We start from the raw sequence: 16,864 nt of genomic DNA on the forward strand, positions 1-16,864 counted from the left end.
GACAAAAATGACAAAAATGATAAAAATGATAAAAATGACAAAAATGACAATAATGACAAAAATGACAAAAATGACAAAAATGACAAAAATGACAAAAATGACAAAAATGACAAAAATGACAAAAATGACAAAAATGACAAAAATGACAAAAATGACAAAAATGACAAAAATGACAAAAATGACAAAAATGACAAAAATGACAAAAATGACAAAAATGACAATGTTGCGGTCGGTGACGGGGCGGTTACGCCTCAGTGTACGGAATCTGACGAGACCTGCTGTCAGCGAATGCCAGAGTAAACGAAATGAAATGACATTATGATAATCGAAGCTTAGGAAAAGTAAAACGGAAGTTAATTGTCAAACAGGAGTTAGAACAACGCGGTGTTTATATACTTGGAAACTAGATAGTTTGTAAAAGTTCATTGGAGCCGTTTTCGGTTTCCTTTTGCAGTAACAAGTGTTGTGAGTTTATTTTTCAAACCATTTATTCACCTAATAATCCACAGTTTAGTTTTAGAGCTCGTATCAGATCGATAGATAGGATCAGCGAGAGTTAACAGAATTTAGATCTCTCCCTGAATCGTAAGTAGTTTTTGAATTCCCTAAAATGATTCATCTAACGTCTCCGATACCTTATAGCGTTTGCAGTCGATTATTCAGAAAAATTGAATATACTGTTCTAAGAGAGTTAAGTTTACCAAGATCACTATAATTGTGAGTATTAAGTACATACACCATATGAGCAGCTCTTTTCTTATACCAACAATTAATTTTAGCTTTTAAGCATCATCGCAAATAAACATAAGGATTGCTACAGAACGGTGACTTGAATTACTCTCTGACGAACATTCTTAAAAGAATTATATAGTTCTGAGCTGAGGACCATGGCAGCGAATAACAGAACGATAAATATGCCCGATGAAAACCAAACCTCTTCGCTGGTGCACTGTGGCGAATGTTCCAGGCTGGAAGAGTCAGCGAAACTTGTTGCTTGCGATAACTGTTCTCGCTGGTTCCATTTCTCGTGTGCTGGAGTAGATGATTCCGTGAAAGATCGTAGCTGGTTATGTCGCCACTGCATAGCAGCAAATCCCACTCGAGCCAAGTCTAATTCCGGGCAGTCCAAGGCCTCTGCGAAGAGTCGAGTGTCAGCTATTTCAGCAGGACTCGATTTGCGCCTTAAGCAGCTGGAAGAAGAAAGGGAGAGTCAGGCGCGGTTGCTTGCGGAGAAGCAGGAGAAGGAAAAACAAGCTCTGATCGAAAAAGGAAATCTGGACATGGAATTCATCAGCCGAAAGTATGCGCTTCTAGCAAGTGAGGCATTAGCGAACGAAGAAAGAGCAAGCGTGCGAAGTCGCAAAAGTGGTGCGAGTTCTCGCAGTCGAGTCAGGGAATGGCTCGAGCAAAACCAACATTTGGGAGGTATGGCAGTTACTTCTACAACTGACACTACTACCGTGGCGACGGGTGTAATGACAACAGCAGTGTTCAGCAACCTCCCTTTAATTGGGCCAACGACAGCAGTGCGTGCAACAGTTGTTGATCCAAAAGCTATTCGTGATGTAAATGAACCAGTACGAGTTTCTGATCAATTAGTGTCTAAACCATTGATCCATCATCCGTTCAGCAAGCCCGAAACGCGGTATACAGGAGCAATTTACAAGAACCCAGTAGTTGCTAAAGAGAGAGGAAACGTTTTGACGTCGACGCCTATTCGCAGCTCAGCACCGCAAGTATCTTTTCCTACATTGCGCCAACCTGCCACTCAAGTATCATGTGTGTTTACAAATCCTCTCAACCCAAGACAGCCTGGGGCAGGAGATCAACAGAGTTATCCAGCTAGAATCAGCTGCGGAATTGAGCCTCAAGTTGTATCTAGTGCTACTTATTACCCAGCTGTACCACACACACTTGCTGCCGTTAATGTAACGCAATATCCCGTGGGAGTGCCACAGATGCCTGCGATCGTGCGTTCAGAACCACAACAAGCATTCGATTTCAATTATCTACCGGCACCATCACAACAAAGGAATCCAGTATCGAATAGTTTACTGTCCGCCTATGACATTTCGTACCCGATACCCCAGTTACTTCCCCAGTCTTCCGGCACAGCAACTATGGAAGGAAAAGGAATTCCAGGTGTTTCAGTTGATGAACAAATTTCCGAAGTCACTTGTATGCCCCCCGTCAGCAGCAGGGTTTGTACAATGCCACAAGAAACCCCTCACTATGTTCCATTGTACGGTGGTGCTCCAATTGCCGCGTCCAGAGAAGCTCCCACAGTTTTCCCGCCATCTTCTTGTTTGGATCGACAAGCACCCATAATACGTGTCGACTCGCAAAGCCACAACTACAACCGTTTCGCGCCGCAACCAAATATTTCCGAGCCAGTGTATCATCATCAAGGGATAGGGAATACAGGTCCACAGCCATATCAACTCGCTGCCAGGCAGATTGCGGGTAGAGAGTTACCGATGTTCGCTGGAAACGCCGAAGAGTGGCCGCTATTTGCAAGCATCTTTCAAACATCGACGCTAATGTGTGGGTTTTCAGATGCAGAAAACTTGTTGCGCTTGCAAAAGTGCTTAAAAGGTAGTGCTTTGGAAGCGGTTAGATGCCATTTGATGTCTCCCTCCTCGGTTCCACAGATTATGGAAACGCTTGAAATCTTATTTGGAAATCCAGAGCGGTTCATACAATCGTTGCTACAGAAAGTTCGGAATGTTCCACCGCCAAAACCGGAAAGGTTAGACATGCTTATAAATTTCGGCATAGCAGTCCAGAGCCTCGTAGGACAAATAAAAGCCGCTAAACTGTATGGCCATCTGAACCACCCTTCCTTATTGCAAGAGCTTGTTGGCAAATTACCATCCTACTTACAGATGGATTGGGCTCATCATAAGAGACGTTTGAGAGACGTAAATTTGAGTACGTTTGGAGAGTTTATGCTTGACATAATTTCCGACGCTAGTGAAGTGACGGTTTCAAGTGATGTCGGCTTTGTCAACCAGGGAAAGATGAGCCGAAAGGATAAGGATAATGCTCACTTTAACGCTCATGTTCAGGTTCCGTTGAAGATTGTAGATGCAAATTCCAAACAGCCACAGAATCCCATCATATCATGCTTCGTCTGTAAAAGTACTGGCCACAGAATTCGTGATTGCTTCAAGTTCAAAAATCTTACACTTTGCGAACGCTGGAAACAAGTCGATTTGCATCAACTTTGTCGAAAATGTTTAGTTCCGCACGGCCGATGGCCATGCAAGGCCAAATCAAGAAAAACGTGTAACAGCAAGGGCTGCGACGGAGAGCACCATAATTTGCTTCATCCAGGCCAACCGAAAGGAGAGAAAAGGACAAATGCGGACGAAACACCCGCGTTGCTAGGGTTCCACCGCCAGCTGCAAGCTAGTGTACTTTTCCGTATAGTTCCAGTTGTGTTGTACGGAAATGGACTGAAACTACAGATTTTCGCATTTTTCGACGAAGGATCTTCCACCACTCTCATCGAGAAGGAAGTCATACAGAAATTGGGACTCAAAGGGTCAGATGCGCCACTATGCCTACTTTGGACAGGCAATGTCACACGAGAGGAAACTGATTCAAGCAAACTTGATTTAACGATATCGGGAACACGAAGTGATAGAAAGTTCAAACTCAGAAATGTAAGAACCGTTGGAACGTTGGGTCTGCATGCTCAATCTCTGGATTATGAGGCACTAGCTGATCAGTACAATCATTTAGCCAAGCTACCGATCGACAGTTATCAAAATGCGATTCCTAAACTTCTTATCGGCCTAGACAACATACAATTAACACTACCGACCAAAACTAGAGAAGGAAAGCGAGACGAACCGTTAGCGGCTAAATCGTGTTTGGGTTGGAGCGTTTTCGGGAAAACAGGCACTATGGAAAATAGTTTTGCATCGACATCGTTACATATTAGAGAATGCTCTAAGGATAATGCTCTTCACGAATTGGTCAAAGAGTTTTTCGCATTGGAAAGTCTAGGTATTTCTTCAGGACCTGTTCTTCAGTCGACAGACGATCAGCGCGCTCTTGCGATCCTGCAGCGGACAACGGTTAAGCGGAACGACGGTCATTTTGAGTGTGGACTGCTGTGGCGCTTCGACGACATCGAGGTTCCTCCTACTAAAAACATGGCCATTAATAGACTCCGTTGCCTAGAAAGACGGCTATCGAAGCATCCAGAATTGAAAACTGCATTAGAGAATCTTATCGACGAATATCAGGAGAAGCAGTATGCTCATAAAGCGACGGCGGATGAGTTAAGTAGCATGGATCCGAAACGGATGTGGTTTCTTCCACTTGGTGTCGTTTTGAACCCCCGGAAACCCGGAAAAGTCCGAATAATTTGGGACGCTGCAGCTAGAGTAAATGGTGTCGCCTTCAACGATTTGCTCTTGAAAGGACCAGACATGCTTGCTCCCCTCCATTCAGTTCTTTATCGATTCCGACAAAGGCAAATATGCATCACGGGTGACATTCGAGAAATGTATCACCAAATCAAAATAAGAGCTGAAGATCGTCAATCTCAACTATTTTTATGGAGGAAAGATCCTCAAAACGAACCTGACGTTTTCGTGTTAGATGTGGCCAGCTTTGGCGCCACATGCTCACCCTGCATGGCGCAATACGTAAAAAACGTCAATGCCGAAGAATGGAAAGTTGAGTATCCGGAAGCAGAAGAACCAATCAAACGATCGACTTATGTAGACGATTATGCCGACAGCCGCGATTCAGTGGAGGAGATGGTGAAGATCGCATTGGACGTTCGTACAGTTCATTCGAAAGCCGGATTCGAACTACGTAATTTTCTATCGAATTCTAAAGAGGTTCTGGAACAGATGGGTCAGGCAAGTGATGTGCAGCAGAAAGAATTCGCCATCGTTCCGGCCGAACAATATGAGCGAGTTTTGGGCATGACCTGGTACCCATCCGAAGACTCTTTTGGATTTTCCGTCAATGTTCCAACAGATCTACAAAAGGTAATTTCCGGTTCCATCAATCCAACGAAACGGTCTATTCTACGAGTGGTGATGAGTCTTTTTGATCCTCTTGGTTTGATCTCAAATTACGTTATCCATGGGAAAACATTACTGCAGGATATTTGGAGGGCTAAAATTGCGTGGGACGAGCCAATTCCCAATGAACTGGAATCCAAATGGAAGCGTTGGATTGAATTGCTCAAGGAGATACCAAGTTTGCGGTTCGCTAGGTGCTACTTTCCAAATTACCAACCGACAAGCCTTCAAACACTCCAGGTGCACGTTTTCGTGGACGCTAGCGAGACAGCGTTTGCATGTGCAATTTATTTTCGCATGGTGGACCACCATAAACCAAGAGTAGCCTTAGTAACTGCGAAAGCAAAAGTAACGCCTTTGAAACCGCTTTCCATTCCGCGAGCGGAACTCGAAGCTGCACTAATAGGAAGCAGATTGCTTCGAACGGTCATAGAAGGACATACGATTCCTATCGGACTGCGGTTTATGTGGACGGATTCTAAAACGGTTTTATCGTGGATCAAGTCTGACGCTCGCAAATACCGCCAATATGTCGCCGTCAGAGTTGGAGAAATTTTGGAGATTTCAAATCAACAGGAGTGGCATTGGGTACCATCTAAGCTCAACATTGCCGATGAAGCAACAAAATGGGGTAAGGGTCCTCTGGTAAGCCCGAAGAGCTGTTGGGTCACTGGGCCGGAATTTCTGTATTTACCCGAAAACGAATGGCCTGAGCAATTGCCAGTTGCGACAGATACGGAGGAGGAAATGCGCACGTTAAACGTGCATAGAGAAGTTATTGTTGTTCCCCTAATTGACCCGAAGAGATTTTCAAAATTCGAGAGATTGCTCAGATCGACGGCGTACATGTACTACTTCATCAATCGCGCTCGGTACCGATTGCGAACTACCGGACTTCTAGAGCAAGAAGATATTCGGAATGGCGAAAACGTTATTTGGCGCCAAGCTCAAGCCGAAGCATACGTGGAAGAACTTATTTTACTGGGCCGAATCGGAAAAAAGGAATCAGCAGGAAGTAGGCAGAGTGGAGAAATCACCAGTGCAAGCCAATTGTTTAAATTGTCGCCATTTATCGACGAGTGGGGCGTTATTCGAATGCGCAGTCGCATTGAAGCGTCTCCTTTTGCAAGTTACGATGCGCGTTTTCCTATTATACTGCCAAGGAAAAGTCGCATAACAATGTTACTGATCGACTGGTATCACAGAAAATTTGCCCATGGAAATAATGAATCCGTAGTTAATGAAATTCGACAGAGATTCCATATCTCAAGACTGCGAACGGAAGTGCGTCATTTCGCAAAGGAATGCACGTGGTGCAAAGTGTATCGAACAAAACCGATAGCTCCACAAATGGCACCATTACCGGAAGCAAGAGTTACTCCCTTTGTGAGACCCTTCACCTATACGGGAATAGATTATTTCGGTCCCCTCTACATCAAAATCGGAAGATCCAAGGTGAAACGGTGGGTGGCTCTGTTTACCTGCCTGACCATACGGGCCATTCATCTGGAAGTTGTGGCATCTCTTTCAGCGGAATCTCTCAAGTTGGCGATGAGACGTTTTATCAGCAGACGAGGGCCGCCGACCGAAGTCTACACCGACAACGGCACGAACTTCGTGGGAGCAAGTCGAGAATTGCTGAAAGAAATCCAATCGGTTAACGCGGGCTTAGCCGAAACCTTCACAGACCGGAACACCAAGTGGATCTTCATACCACCGTCCGCTCCCCACATGGGCGGCGCTTGGGAGAGGATGGTGCGCTCAGTTAAAGCAGCTCTATCTACCCTTTACCAGTGTCGAAGTCCATCAGAGGAAGTACTCCAAACCGTGTTGTGCGATGCAGAAAGAATGGTTAATTCCAGACCGTTAACCTATATGCCGCTCGAAACAGCTGACTCGGAAGCGTTAACTCCTAACCATTTCATCCACCTGGCCTCAGATGGATCAAAGCAACCACCGAAGAACCCAACAGACGAGAAGTCGGCTCTGCGAAGCGGATGGAATCTTTGCCAACATCTATTGGATCAAATGTGGCGAAGATGGATTCGTGAATACCTGCCCACCTTAACCAGGAGGACCAAGTGGTTCAAAGACGTCAAGGCCATTCAAGAAGGAGATGTTGTGTTCATAGCTGACGAGAACGTTCGAAGTAGCTGGATTCGAGGAAGAGTCGTGCGTACGTTGGTGGCCAAGGATGGACGAATCAGGCAAGCATTCGTCAAAACTTCGGACGGTATACTTCGACGACCGGTTACTAAGCTTGCTATCATAGATGTGCTACTCCATAGTAAACCTGGTCAACCGGAAACCCATCCAGACCAGTTTTACGAGGCGGGGAATGTTGCGGTCGGTGACGGGGCGGTTACGCCTCAGTGTACGGAATCTGACGAGACCTGCTGTCAGCGAATGCCAGAGTAAACGAAATGAAATGACATTATGATAATCGAAGCTTAGGAAAAGTAAAACGGAAGTTAATTGTCAAACAGGAGTTAGAACAACGCGGTGTTTATATACTTGGAAACTAGATAGTTTGTAAAAGTTCATTGGAGCCGTTTTCGGTTTCCTTTTGCAGTAACAAGTGTTGTGAGTTTATTTTTCAAACCATTTATTCACCTAATAATCCACAGTTTAGTTTTAGAGCTCGTATCAGATCGATAGATAGGATCAGCGAGAGTTAACAGAATTTAGATCTCTCCCTGAATCGTAAGTAGTTTTTGAATTCCCTAAAATGATTCATCTAACGTCTCCGATACCTTATAGCGTTTGCAGTCGATTATTCAGAAAAATTGAATATACTGTTCTAAGAGAGTTAAGTTTACCAAGATCACTATAATTGTGAGTATTAAGTACATACACCATATGAGCAGCTCTTTTCTTATACCAACAATTAATTTTAGCTTTTAAGCATCATCGCAAATAAACATAAGGATTGCTACAGAACGGTGACTTGAATTACTCTCTGACGAACAGACAAAAATGACAAAAATAACGAAAATGACAAAAATGACAAAAATGACAAAAATGACAAAAATGACGAAAATGACAAAAACGACAGAAATGACAGAAATGACAAAAATGACAAAAATGACAATAATGACAATAATGACAATAATGACAAAAATGACAAAAATGACAAAAATGACAAAAATGACAAAAATGACAAAAATGACAAAAATGACAGAAATGATAAAAATGACAATAATGACAAAAATGACAAAAATGACAAAAATGACAAAAATGACAAAAATGACAAAAATGACAAAAATGACAAAAATGACAAAAATGACAAAATTGACAAAAATGACAAAAATGGCAAAAATGGCAAAAATGACTTATTTTTGTGGTTCGTTTTTTTTTTTTCATTTCAAGAATTACCATCCGTAATAATAGTAATCGAAAACATCGTCAATCACTTGGTAAATTTCGCCATAGCAATTATGTGCGAATGCCTACTCGATGCGACAAACTTCGAAAACGGCCCTCTATGTTGTGCTAAGACTCCAAATGTCACAACCTGGCTACTACGATTGTGATGACACGTCGCTTCTCGAGTTTGTCCTCTAGTAGTTAATGGCTTTAGCTTTCCCATCGATTGCCCCAGCTCAGACACTGACTGAGCAAGTGAGGTGGGGAAAATTGCAGCAATTTTCATCTCATTTGCGTGCGACGCGTCGAAGATGTTTTCTTTTCAAATCTCGCCGCGCTTTAACAAGTGGAAAGTTGATTGCTCTCACGTTAAGTACACAAGTATAAACAAACCGGCCCTAGATGAGTGTCAACTTCCGCCGATAAAAGGTCCGGGTCAAACTGGTTCCATATCGCAACGCAACACGATACAATGTGCCGAGTGGCGGTGCATCGCATTAACGAAAACAAAACCTGAAAATTCTTCAGTGTTTCTATTAGATAACAAATCACCCACCTGGTCCAGTCTGACCCAAGTTTGACCCAAGCTGTCGAAGTTCGATAACAGACCGACATAATTTTTGGGGAAAAAAATTAAAAATCCAGATCAGATCCGTTGACATAAGGTCGATGAAATGTGGAGACAGAAACAAAAAATGTATGTGACGTAAGATGTCTGTGGTCGATATTTAAATCGAAAGTCAGTGGGGCATGAATTTCGTACAGCTTTCAAGGCACCACCATGAAATTCGATATCGATTTGCGAAGTGAAATTCGTTTACCACAACAATGGTTTTTTACCACGATAAAATGCGATCTGATGTAAAAAGTTACTCGTGATGCTGTCTCGTAAAATGATCAAGAAATATTAGGCTTAATAATAATTTTGAATGAAAATTACATGAAGCAACAAAACAAATCTTAACGTGTTTCATTTAAAAAAAAAAATGATTTTATGAGCGTATTCGTATTACACGAGACTTATGTAAGAAGTAGCACAGGATTGCAATGCAGATTGCGCAACCTGTCAAGTCTCCGATGACCTTTCGTTAGGGCATAATGGGGATCAAGAACGTTATCTTTGATGTCGCGGTATGGTGGCAGCTAGAGCAAATTCTAATTTCGCACATCATCGTCATTACCATTACTTTACTCATTCGTCGGAACAGCGAGCTCCTTGTCTGTAAGACTAATGAAACTGAATTGTTCGTTAGAGTCTCAGGAAAACCGAGTCGCAAGTTCAATTGGAACGACAAAGGAAGGTACATACCTAAGCAACTGGTTATCCTTAGTCAAAAGGCGCCACTTCATGACGGCTTTGCGCTTGACATTCAAAAATTGTCCCACGTGCTCGCGGCCGGACCAGATGCGAAATTTTTCACGTGCGACGGTTTTACGATCTACAGAAATGCCGGTATCAACACACTTCCACATCAAACAAACTGCAACTTGCCCAGGTGTTGGTAGTTGGTAAACAAGCCGCCAAGTCTCAAAGAGACCATGGCAATCTTTGATCTGCTGGCTGCTTGCTAGATGATCGGAAAGTTCATAGCTGCGGTCATCACCTTTTATTGGACCATCATCATCAACCAAGCAGGCTGTAAAGTTGCGCACCCAGTAAATTTGATGGACGGATGAGCTTGACTGGAAGCGCGAAAAACCAACTGCATGATCTGCAACTTGTTAAAAATCACTTGGTCCGAACTCGGTGGATTTCAAATTTTAAACAACAAAAATGACATCAACCTATTTCACCTATTTCTGTTTTTCTGAAATACTAAAAAACAGTATCAAATGTTAAAGTTACTAGAATAGTAGAAACTTCACTAACGGAGATATGTGGACGCCGTTCTTGAGAACCACTGCCTCTTATTTCCGACTATGTTGTGACTGGTGGAATTTCGAATGGTTATTTTTAATAGTCGGTGTTCAGCTCGCAGTTTTTTTGTTATCTGTCTCCAACACCTTTCTAAAGTGCCATACACGAGCCATGAGATGGAATGAAGCTGTGCAGTGGAAGACTCTCCAATACATTTAGTTAGTATGAATGTACTTGGCCGCCACAAGGTATGGGAACCTTGAAAAATCTTTATACTTCAACTGGTTCAAGGCCAACCACCGGCCTAATCATCATCATCATCATCAAAGTGGTCGTCGTCGTCGTCGTCATCATCAGTCACAACATCCGAATATCTCGAGTAGTCTTTCTTGAGACATACTTGTTTCTCTCAAGCAGCACGCCTCAAATCTACAACATGCGGCTTAAGTAACGAGCTTGAGAGGGTTAAGTTTCCGATTGACGAAGTTGGAGGTTTCTGTGTTTCCAATCATCTGGTCATTCCCCTTCCACACCTTCCACGTTTGGCACACACCGTTTCTCGATGCTTTAGCTTTACTATTAATGCATAGACCGATTGGAAGTAGGAGATCCGCGTAACGATCTTCGAGAGAAGGAAAAAACAAAATCGGAACATTGTGACATCGCCATTTCCTCATCGATCACACACGATAAACGATGAACGTTCAGCAGACGCGATGCAGTCGAATCCGGATTAAATTAACTGTGCCATCCGGCGCATCTCTCTGGGGTCGCTGCCTAATCGATGAAAAGTCTCACGATGTTTATCGACATTTGACCTGGGACAGGGACTGTTAGCGGATGGTTTAGTTGCATAACAATTGTTTTTTTGAGTCCGTTTTTTTTTTCAATGTGACTTGTTATGTGATCGACAATTTTCATCGTTAAACAATATGTTTGAATACTTTACAGCCGCTATTGTGGATTTAACAAAAAGTTTGCCAATTTTGACAATATTTACAATTTTGACAATTTTAAGATTTTGACAATTTTGACAATTTTGACAATTTTGACAATTTTGACAATTTTCACAATTTTGACAATTTTGACAATTTTGACAATTTTGACAATTTTGACAATTTTGACAATTTTGACAATTTTGACATATTTGACATATTTGACAATTTTGACAATTTTGAAAATTTTGACAATTTTGACAATTTTGACAATTTTGACAATTTTGACAATTTTGACAATTTTGTCAATTTTGCCAATTTTGACATTATTGACATTATTGACAATTTTAATAATTTTGACAATTTTGAAAATTTTGACAATTTTGACAATTTTGACAATTTTGACAATTTTGACAATTTTGACAATTTTGACAATTTTGACAGTTTTGACAATTTTGACAATTTTGACAATTTTGACAATTTTGACAATTTTGACAATTTTGACAATTTTGACAATTTTGACAATTTTGACAATTTTGACAATTTTGACAATTTTGACAATTTTGACAATTTTGACAATCTTGACAATTTTGACAATTTTGACAATTTTGACAATTTTGACAATTTTGACAATTTTGACAATTTTGACAATTTTGACAATTTTGACAATTTTGACAATTTTGACAATTTTGACAATTTTGACAATTTTGACAATTTTGACAATTTTGACAATTTTGACAATTTTGACAATTTTGACAATTTTGACAATTTTGTCAATTTTGACAATTTTGACAATTTTAACAATTTTGACAATTTTGACAATTTTGACAATTTTGACAATTTTGACAATTTTGACAATTTTGACAATTTTGACAATTTTGACAATTTTGACGATTTTGACAATTTTGACAATTTTGACAATTTTGACAATTTTGACAATTTTGACAATTTTGACAATTTTGACAATTTTGACAATTTTGACAATTTTGACAATTTTGACAATTTTGACAATTTTGACAATTTTGACAATTTTGATAATTTTGACAATTTTGGTAGTTTTCACAATTTTGACAATTTTGACAATTTTGTCAATTTTGACAATGTTGACAATTTTGACAATTTTGACAATTTTGATAATTTTGACAATTTTGACAATTTTGACAAGTTTGACAATTTTGACCATTTTGACAATTTTGACAATTTTGACAATTTTGACAATTTTGACAATTTTGACAATTTTGACAATTTTGACAATTTTGACAATTTTGACAATTTTGACAATTTTGTCAATTTTGACAATTTTGACAATTTTGACAATTTTGACAATTTTGACAATTTTGACAATTTTGACAATTTTGACAATTTTGACAATTTTGACAATTTTGACAATTTTGACAATTTTGACAATTTTGACAATTTTGACAATTTTGACAATTTTGACAATTTTGGCAATTTTGACAATTTTGACAATTTTGACAATTTTGACAATTTTGACAATTTTGACAATTTTGACAATTTTGACAATTTTGACAATTTTGACAATTTTGACAATTTTGACAATTTTGACAATTTTGACAATTTTGACAATTTTGACAAATTTGACAATTTTGACAATTTTGACAATTTGACAATTTTGACAATTTTGACAATTTTGACAATTTTGACAATTTTGACAATTTTTACAATTTTGACAATATTGACAATTTTGACAATTTTGACAATTTTGACAATTTTGACAATTTTGTCAATTTTGACAATTTTGACAATTTTGACAATTTTGACAATTTTGACAATTTTGACAATTTTGACAATTTTGACAATTTTGACATTTTTGACAATTTTGACAATTTTGACAATTTTGACAATTTTGATAATTTTGAAAGTTTTGACAATTTTGACAATTTTGACAATTTTGACAATTTCGACAATTTTGACAATTTTGACAATTTTGACAGTTTTGACAATTTTGACAATTTTGACAATTTTAACAATTTTGACAAGCTTGACAATTTTGACAATTTTTACAATTTTGACAATTTTGACAATTTTGACAATTTTGACAATTTTGACAATATTGACAATTTTGACAATTTTGACAATTTTGACAATTTTGACAATTTTGACAATTTTGACAATTTTGACAATTTTGACAATTTTGACAATTTTGACAATTTTGACAATTTTGACAATTTTGACAATTTTGACAATTTTGACAATTTTGACAATTTTGACAATTTTGACAATTTTGACAATTTTGACAATTTTGACAATTTTGACAATTTTGACAATTTTGACAATTTTGACATTTTTGACATTTTTGACAATTTTGACAATTTTTGACAATTTTGACAATTTTGACAATTTTGACAATTTTGACAATTTTGACAATTTTGACAATTTTGACAATATTGACAATTTTGACAATTTTGACAATTTTGACAATTTTGACAATTTTGACAATTTTGACAATTTTGACAATTTTGACAATTTTGACAATTGTGACAATTTTGACAATTTTGACAATTTTGACAATTTTGACAATTTTGACAATTTTGACAATTTTGACAATTTCGACAATTTTGACAATTTTGACAATTTTGACAATTTTGACAATTTTGACAATTTTGACAATTTTGACAATTTTGACAATTTTGACAATTTTGACAATTTTGACAATTTTGACAATTTTGACAATTTTGACAATTTTGACAATTTTGACAATTTTGACAATTTTGACAATTTTGACAATTTTGACAATTTTGACAATTTTGACAATTTTGACAATTTTGACAATTTTGACAATTTTGACAATTTTGACAATTTTGACAATTTTGACGATTTTATCAATTTTGACCATTTTGGCAATTTTGACAATTTTGACAATTTTGACAATTTTGACAATTTTGACAATTTTGACAATTATGACAATTTTGACAATTTTGACAATTTTGACAATTTTGACAATTTTGACAATTTTGACAATTTTGACAATTTTGACAATTTTTACAATTTTTACAATTTTTACAATTTTGACAATTTTGACAATTTTGACAACTTTGACAATTTTGACCATTTTGGCAATTTTAACAATTTTGATAAGTTTGACAATTTTGACAATTTTGACAAGCTTGACCATTTTGACAATTTTGACAATTTTGACAATTTTGACAATTTTGACAATTTTGACAATTTTGACAATTTTGACAATTTTTACAATTTTGACAATTTTGACAATTTTGACAATTTTGACAATTTTGACAATTTTGACAATTTTGACAATTTTGACAATATTGACAATTTTGACAATTTTGACAATTTTGACAATTTTGACAATTTTGACAATTTTGACAATTTTGACAATTTTGACAATTTTGACAATTTTGACAATTTCGACAATTTTGACAATTTTGACAATTTTGACAATTTTGACAATTTTGACAATTTTGACAATTTTGACAATTTTGACAATTTTGACAATTTTGACAATTTTGACAATTTTGACAATTTTGACAATTTTGACAATTTTGACAATTTTGACAATTTTGACAATTTTGACAATTTTGACAATTTTGACAATTTTGACAATTTTGACAATTTTGACAATTTTGACAATTTTGACAATTTTGACAATTTTGACATTTTTGACAATTTTGACAATTTTGACAATTTTGACAATTTTGACAATTTTGACAATTTTGACAGTTTTGACAATTTTGACAATTTTGACAATTTTGACAATTTTGACAATTTTGACAATTTTGACAATTTTGACAATTCTGACAATTTTGACAATTTTGACAATTTTGACAATTTTGACAATTTTGACAATTTTGAAAATTTTGACAATTTTGACAGTTTTGACAATTTTGACAATTTTGACAATTTTGACAATTTTGACAATTTTGACAATTTTGACAATTTTGACAATTTTGAAAATTTTAACAGTTTTGACAATTTTGACCATTTTGACTGAATGAAGGTAATACAAGTCATTTCAAATTTAACTCAAAATTGTTATTTTCAAAAATCATACAAAATCTTGTCTTCATAACAAGTTAATATTAAATTCTAAATTTCAAATTTCACAGCGTTTATCAATTTCTCATGAAAAAGTTTTTTCGCATTTGGAAGATGGTATAATTTGAATTTTTTTGTGATATTTTCTGTGATATTTCCTGTGATATTTCCTGCGATATTTTCCTTAAATTTCATATAAAAATGTATCATGAAATCAATTTCAAGTTAACATGAAATGCAAGTACCATAAAATTAATTTATAAAAAAATCAAATACAAATTCTTAGACAAACTTGTGCAATAAGAATGAGAAGTTGAAACTGCAAATTAAAAAAAAAAACTTTAATCGAAAAAAAACGTAACAGTTTTAAAATTTCTCTATTTTGCAATTTTTTAATCAGAAATATATTAAATTACTGATGATTCTGTCATACTGACACATTTGTTGATTCTTGACAATGTTATCAATAATAAATTGAGATCGCTAGGTTGTAATCCAAGTGTAACTATAAATTCAGTAAACTTTGGGCTAGAATTGGAGAAAGATTTCATCCATAATTCCAAAAAAAAAGAAATCATTTTATATTTTTCATGGAATCTACATTTATTTATAAATATTATAGATAATTCAAATCCAAACACTAAAAAGTCAGTTTAAAATTAGGATCTATCTCCTTTATTGAATAGAGGATATTATTGGATGTTTTTATAAACACTGCAGCTGAAACCATAAAATTAATCAATCTAATAAAATGCAAATTATTTAAGAAATGAATAATTTCTAGTTCTAGAACAATTTTTAAGGTCTAAAATCATTCAAAGTCATTTCTAATTTAATTTTAAAATTTACGGAAGAATTACCACGTATTCATGCGAATATCGCTCTCTAGTTTTAGTTTTACCAGGTTTGCAGAAAAAGGTGGTGAACAAATGTTGTTATTAAAACTTTTAAGAGCTAGAAAGTATTACTTGCATGAAATTATCATTTTGTTTCGAGAGACATGCTTAGGAATGGTCTGTTACCGATTTTGTACAAATGATTCTTTGGCTCTGTAGGTTTTTTTTAATGCACGAGTTATTTGAAATCTTAAAAAAATAGAAGATCAAGTTATACATTTGAAATCAACTCAACTGAACAACTCCGATTTGTTATTAAGATTTCATAAAATTTGATGTGTTGCTAATTTGAATAAAAATAAATTGCATTCCTTACAGTAAAATATGTCTCGAAATAAAAATATGTCTTTGGCGATCAAAACAAGATGGTTACATAAATTTAAAGAATTTTTTATAATTTTAAAATATGAAATATTTGTTTTGATTCTTCGTATTGATTGATTGAAGCCTGGTCGTTTTGAATCTAATCGATTATTTTTAGTGTCTATCAAAAATCACTACTACATTTTTCCGATGCACTGTAAAGCAAGGTAATGATATAATCTAAATGAACTTCGAAGAGGAGCACTTGTAATTCATAGCGACACGCTAAGTGTGCATTAAACACACTCGAGAGCTAGGTATCCACATATTAACAACACGTTACCATACATCAGTCTCGCCGAAAACGCCTGAATCCAGACTATCCCTGGACTTGACAAAGCAACCACAGCACAAAAACACAGACATGATTGTAACGCCAAT

At 36.7% G+C, this 16,864-nt stretch overlaps 1 protein-coding gene across 2 annotated transcripts in view; it reads left to right on the forward strand.

Annotated features, from left to right (window-relative positions):
• Window positions 1-16,864, forward strand: part of LOC129750593 (sensory neuron membrane protein 2) — a 78,432-nt gene that overhangs the window by 31,887 nt on the left and 29,681 nt on the right. The window lies entirely within an intron of this gene.

Source organism: Uranotaenia lowii, chromosome 3, assembly GCF_029784155.1.
Source record: "Uranotaenia lowii strain MFRU-FL chromosome 3, ASM2978415v1, whole genome shotgun sequence".
Lineage (NCBI taxonomy): Eukaryota > Metazoa > Arthropoda > Insecta > Diptera > Culicidae > Uranotaenia > Uranotaenia lowii.